This window comes from Bos indicus x Bos taurus, chromosome 7 (genome assembly GCF_003369695.1).
Source record: "Bos indicus x Bos taurus breed Angus x Brahman F1 hybrid chromosome 7, Bos_hybrid_MaternalHap_v2.0, whole genome shotgun sequence".
In the NCBI taxonomy this organism is placed as follows: domain Eukaryota; kingdom Metazoa; phylum Chordata; class Mammalia; order Artiodactyla; family Bovidae; genus Bos; species Bos indicus x Bos taurus.
The window spans coordinates 7,794,031-7,800,509 of record NC_040082.1 but is presented as its reverse complement, the minus strand read 5'-3'; the positions used below and the strand labels follow the sequence as shown (position 1 = coordinate 7,800,509).

The window sequence follows — 6,479 nt, the reverse complement described above, 5'->3', positions numbered from 1 at the left end:
ACTGAAATGTTGTGGTTCTGAAATATAACATACAAATGGACTAATTGGAAAAATTTATTGGAAAAATATTAGACGCAAATATTTCATATTAAGAAAAATATCCTGAAGAATGTGACTTGTGTGTGTATGTGCATAGAAGGTGGTAACATGGCTGGATGGCATCACTGACTCTATGGACGTGAGTCTGAGTGAACTCCGGGAGTTGGTGATGGACAGGGAGGCCTGGCGTGCTGCGATTCATGGGGTCGCAGAGTCAGACACGACTGAGCGACTGAACTGAACTGAACTGAAGTTAGAGGAGTTATGGTTGTTGGTTGTAGACTTTCGTACTTCCTTGCGCAGGGGCCATGCTAATGTTCTCTGTACCATTCCAGTTTGTGCATAGGTGCTGCTGAAGCTAGCTGCTTACCTGTAATTCTTGATTTCTCTTGAAAGAGCCTATCTGGTTTTCGTAAAGTGAACTCTGCTTCCATTTCTTATGTCTCAAGAAAAAGAGGGTCTAGTTCTAAACTTTGTAATGTATGTAAAATGAGAGTTGAAAGCCAGAACTGGGCCTAAGAAGGAGACTGAAAAAATACCACAGGAAAAATGCCAGTGAGCAGGTTACACAGATGTGAGCACATGTACGTATATGTCCATGTACCTACACATACACACAGAGTTTTCTTTTCTCAGTTACTATTCTGATCACATATTAAACAAAACAGTGCTTTGAGGAAAAGACTTGACTAATAACACTGAAATGCCCTATAAATATTCACAATGGGCTGCAAGCTAGGTGCTGGTCCATTCCACCTAGTATTTTATTTCCCCTGTGACTCCTTTTCAGTGCAAGGAAAAAGATACTTGACTGAACAGGCAGGATCAGCATGATACAGGTTCTGGTAAGAGATGCATAAAAGAGTGTTGCATTGAGAACAAAGTCATACCTCATTGCAATTTCAAAATATTTTTAAACATTCTGTAATTTTGGTCAGTGTGTGGTTTCATATTTGCAGTTATAAAGCATTATATTTATGCATAATTTGGAGACTCAACATTTAGTGAGACTGGGGCTTATCTTAAGACATCGACAGCATTTTAGAAAGCGTATGTGTGTGAAAGCTTATGTGTGTGTAGGGAGCAAGCACATTTAAGGGATGGGTTTCTGAAGACCTAGCATAGTTTAAAATTATCATAATTCAAGAGAATTTCTTAGAAGAATAAATATAAGCAGTGGATGCCTCCTTCAAATGCACATATATTCACGTTTCTAGCATATTTTAAAAATCATTTTTCTTTTCTCAGAATATTTTCTAAGATATATGCTGTGATCTAATATTAACATTATGGACAATCAGGATGGTTCAGTCATAGTTTGTATCAGTTAGAGTCCATTTGGAAGACAAAATCCACTGAGTGATTTGAACAAGGAAAGCTGTAATAAAGAATTAGCCATGACAAGGGACTATAGTTACTAAGAGTTGGCTAATAATAGAAAATTCTAAAAAATACAGGATCAGATGATGTAAAGAGGAGCCCCTATCCCTAGGGGTGAGATAAAGCACCCAAGGAGGAACTGCCTCTTCAAAGCTGACATGCAGATCTTAAAAGACACAGCCCAGCTGTGGCTTGCTGAATGACAGATAAATCGTGTTGAGGCTCTGGAGGAATTTGCTAGAAATCTGTCCCTTGGAACTTGTCAGGAACCTCCCTCCGAGGGGGCTGGGGAGTGCTCTCGCCATGATGTCTTCAGTTACAGATGGCCTCAGGCAGATGACCGCGGAAGCTTCTGACTCTGGGTGCAGCCCCTACCGCACTTGCACGTGATGGAGCCAGGTGTTCTGGAAGCTTCTATGCTGCCAGTGCAAGTTCGTGCCCCTGCATAAGCTGCCTCTGCTGCAGGAGCCAGCCTGGGAGCACCCCAGAACCAAGAAGGAAAGGCTTTTTCCCATGCTGTGTTCTTCCTGTAGTCTCTCGACAAATGTTCACATCATGCCAGCTAGCAAAGGAAGAAGTACTTAAAGGGTCCTTCTGTTTTTCACGGAGCAGGTGATGCAGGATGCATTTGAATCCAGCAGACAATAAGTTGGTAACAGGCACAGCCTTTGTCTCAATATTTTATTGCCTTAAAATTTTACGACCAAATGATTCCAGGATTTTTTTTTTTTTTTTAACTCCCTAGTACTAAGCACCATTATGGCCACTTAATCACTTGAAAAATAAAGACTATAAAAAGATTTTAAATCATGCTGATGGTAAACGTTAAAATGATGACATAACATGCACCCTGAATCGTATACAAAACACAAAAATGTGTTTCTTACATAGGAAGAGTATTTACCAATTCAAGGAGGTGGGAGGGAGGTTCAAGAGGAAGGGGACTTAGGTATACCTATGACCGATTCATGTCGATATATGGAAGAAACCAGCACAATATTGTAAAGCAATTACCCTTCAATTAAAAATAAATTTAAAAAAGGAGTATTTAATGATTCAAATGAATTTATAATTCAGCCAGCTCATCATCTTAGAAATTAAGCAATTTGTGAGGTATTTAATTTTTTATATTCATATTATTTTCTACTTTGCATAAAATGAGTTATAAATATATTTTTAATCACATTATTTCAAATTTTCTAAGTCAAGTTCATGTAAACTGTGCTTGGTTGAACCATTATCTTACTTTTTGCTATAGGGATAACAGACAGTGCAGAATGATCACTTTAAAGCTGTCACCACTATAAGGGAAAAAAATTTGCTCATTCTTCCAGTGATGATTCAGTCATTTTCCAACATCCTAAAATTGTTCATTCAACCTGTGCTTGACTCATTCTCAATGCAGAGTTAAAATTATATTTTGAGGGGAATTTCCTCAACATTTTAGCCATTTCACTTTTCAGAGTTGTACATTATTTTTAGAGAACAGTAATTTGGTGTTCTGGTCCCAGAGCCCAGCATCTATATCCAAACCTCTAATTTGAATTAGTCACTCTGTAAAATTCTGCATGTCGTTTAAGTCTTCTCTTTATCTTCTCAACCTCTGAATAAGAGGCACAATTTTCACTGATCATGCGGAAACCAATATCACTATTTTTAAAAAATGTCTTCACAGCTAGGAAAAATAGGCTTAAGTTGTATTTTATGAGCATTTTTCTTCAAGTTGAGTTTTCCTTCCGTAAAACCAGTGCTAATCCTACAAGGAGAAAAGCATTTTCCAAGATGGGCACTCAGTCGACATTCCTGGCTTGCGAAAAACAATGATTTCATGTAAGAGGCTGCCAGGTATGCCGTTGGGCTTTATATTAATTTGTGAGACATTCCTTTCATTATGTTCCCTGTTCAAAAATTATACACATTTGAATCAAAGCCCAATGACAGTGTCTAGTAACTGGAAAATATTTATTTCTCCTTGGAAATCTTACCTGCTTAATTACCCAATCTTTTGGGAACACAGCCAAAGCCTGGAGTGAGTCTTTTGTTGTAGGAAGAAAAGAGGAGAATAATTTGGTGCCGAGGGGAAGCAGGTGCCTTACAGCTCTCGTGGCCCTCTTGTCATGTTTGGAGTTCCCTTGCAAGGCGGCCGTTGTCATGTGGTTCTGTGTCATTAGAGTTCACATCAGAGGATAATCCCCAGATAAATCCCCTGTACTACCCTACTTTTTTTTCTTCTGCTCGCAGATATTCATCTCCAACTTGTTCTGACTTGTTCATATTCTGGGAGTAATGGGGTGAAGTTAATATAAGACAGTTAACTCTCTCAATTACTCAGAGGCTAATTATCCAGGCTATTGATTGCACAGTCCAGCCTCTGCTTTTCCTGCCTTTTAAAGGGTGGTTGACTGCCCCTTAGCACTGAAACCAGACAAGAGTAGGGGGTGGAGAGGTAAAGTCATAAAATTCAAATCTATCTATTTTGCAGCTTATTAGCACTAGCTAAGAGCTTAGGTGATTGGCAAAAGTGTGGTTTGGAGACACCTGTATATTTAATTTAGCCTTACTTTTCCTTGTCATCTCTTACCATGGATAATTGAGTTGGCTGCATTATCTTATGTTCATATGGTTAATTCTCAGAAGTTGGGTTTTTATTGCTTTGGAGCAGTGACTTAATTGGTACTTAAGACATCTGAAGGAGGTAGGGTTAGCTATACAAATTTCATTTTTTTTTTTTAAATAAAGAAACCGAGACTAAGTATTCAAACTGAAAAATGGCAGGTGGAATTGTGGGCTAGAGGTGGAATTGTGGGCTAAAGTGCTTTTTCACTCTTTGGTCTGAGTTCATGGATACACAGATATGGAAGAATCACCTCCTGATAAGTCTTCTTATCTAGTGGTTCCCAGCAGTGGTTTGTGAGTCTAGTATAATACAGCCATGAGGAATTATGGTTTAAGAGTTGGCTTGGGATGTCTCTCAGTTGTACTACTTAGGGCTGGTAGAGCTTGATATATATATTTCACTTTGCCAAATGTATGAAATACAATAAATGCTCAATAAAGAGCCTTGGACTACAAAGAAGGCTGTGTACTGAATAATTGATGCTTTAGAACTTTGGTGCTGGAGAAGACTCTTGAGAGTCCCTTGGACAGCAAAGAGATTGCACCAGTCAATCTGAAAGGAAATCAACCCTGAATATTCATTGGAAGGACATCAACATTCATTCGTGGCCGAAGCTCCAATACAGCACCTGACGAGAAGAGCCAACTCAAGGGAAAAGACTCTGATGCTGGGAAAGACTGAAGGCAAAAGGGGAAGGAAGCAGCAGAGGATGAAGTGGTTGGACGGCATCACCGATTCAATGGACATGAGTTTGAGCAAACTCTGGAAGATAGTGAAGGACAGGGAAACCTGGCGTTTTGTAGTCCATGGGGTTGCAAGGGGTTGGACACAATTTAGCGATTGAACAGCAACAATACAGATTATCTGTCTGTTCATGCTGCTCAACAACAACAATAAAGAGCCATTTTAATTCAATTTGTAGTAAATATAGTTTTAGTGGGAAGAGTACAAATAATAAAATCTCTGAGTTATTTTTAATATTTCAAGAATAAATGGAACTATACATTTACCATTGGCAAGACCACGAGTTGATTCATGAATGCAGGCTTATGTCATAATTTTGGAGAAGGCAATGGCACCCCACTCCAGTACTCTTGCCCGGAAAATCCCATGGATGGAGGAGCCTGGTAGGCTGCAGTTCATGGGGTTGCTAAGAGTCGGATACGACTAAGTGACTTCACTTTCACTTTTCACTTTCATGCATTGGAGAAGGAAATGTCAACCCACTCCAGTCGTCTTGCCTGGAGAATCCCAGGGACGGGGGAGCCTGGTGGGCTGCCGTCTATGGGGTCACACAGAGTCGGATACGACTCAAGTGACTTAGCAGCAGCAGCATGTAGTAATTTAATCTCAAATTATGGTTTATGAGGTTGTCCCTAGTACAGTTCCCTTACTTTATAACTGCAAAAACGTAGGCTCAAAGAGCACAACTGTTTTTTTCTTTTCTTTTTTTTTTTGAGTTTACCCAACAGTTAAGGGAAGAGATGCCAATGGGATGAAGATGTAGGACCAGTGGCTCCCAGCTCAACCTTTTCCCTACGATTGTACTGATGTTAGATCATCAATGACTTGATCCCTAGGATCAGGAAGTGACCTCCACTTACCTTTCCCTCACTGTCCTACTCAGTCCTCAGTGCCTGTGTTCTTAATTTCTGAATAGAAAATGAGACAAAAGAGTAGCTTTTGTGAACTTTATGAGCTAAGAGGCCTGGGAGAAAAAGTGATGGCAGCTGTAGTCAAACAAAATGCAGTGGAATGGAGTGGAAATAATGTAACGCAAGCCTTTTAAAAATAGACACACCATCTCCATATTCTTTCTTTTTCTACTGGCTGGGTGTAGAGAATCACAAAGCCCTTTGGGGTAGAAGACCTATAAAGTAGGTGGATCCTGAATTCCTGAATCACTGCACGGAAGAAAGCAGCTCTCTGCACAGGATTATCAGCATTGAATAGCAAAGTGAATGAGAAACTTCTGTCATTATAAGCTAATGGCATTTGGGGGCATACTAATATTTGCCTATTGGGGGCATAATAATATTTGCATTGTTTTTCATAATAAATGTAATAAACTGTCCATCTCTGAACCATAATATATATGTACATAGGTATTATGCTGCTAAGTCACTTCAGTCGTGTCCGACTCTGTGCTACCCCATAGACGGCAGCCCACCTGGCTCCCGCTCCCTGGAATTCTCCAGGCAAGAACACTGGAGTGGGTTGCCATTTCCTTCTCCAGTGCATGAAAATGAAAAGTGAAAGTGAAGTTGCTCAGTCATGTCGAACTCTTAGCGACCCCATGGACTGCAGCCCACCAGGCTCCTCCATCCATGGGATTTTCCAGGCAAGAGTACTGGAGTGGGGTGCCATTGCCTTCTCTGACATGCTATGCTATGCTATGCTATGCTAAGTCACTTCAGTCGTGTCCGACTCTCTGCTACCCCAT

General features: G+C 40.1%; 1 non-coding gene across 1 annotated transcript; it reads right to left on the bottom strand.

Annotated features, from left to right (window-relative positions):
• Positions 1-296: 296 nt before the first annotated feature.
• Positions 297-400, bottom strand: LOC113896713. The gene has a single exon (XR_003512087.1). It is a non-coding gene; the product is annotated as a U6 spliceosomal RNA (small nuclear RNA).
• Positions 401-6,479: the final 6,079 nt, after the last annotated feature.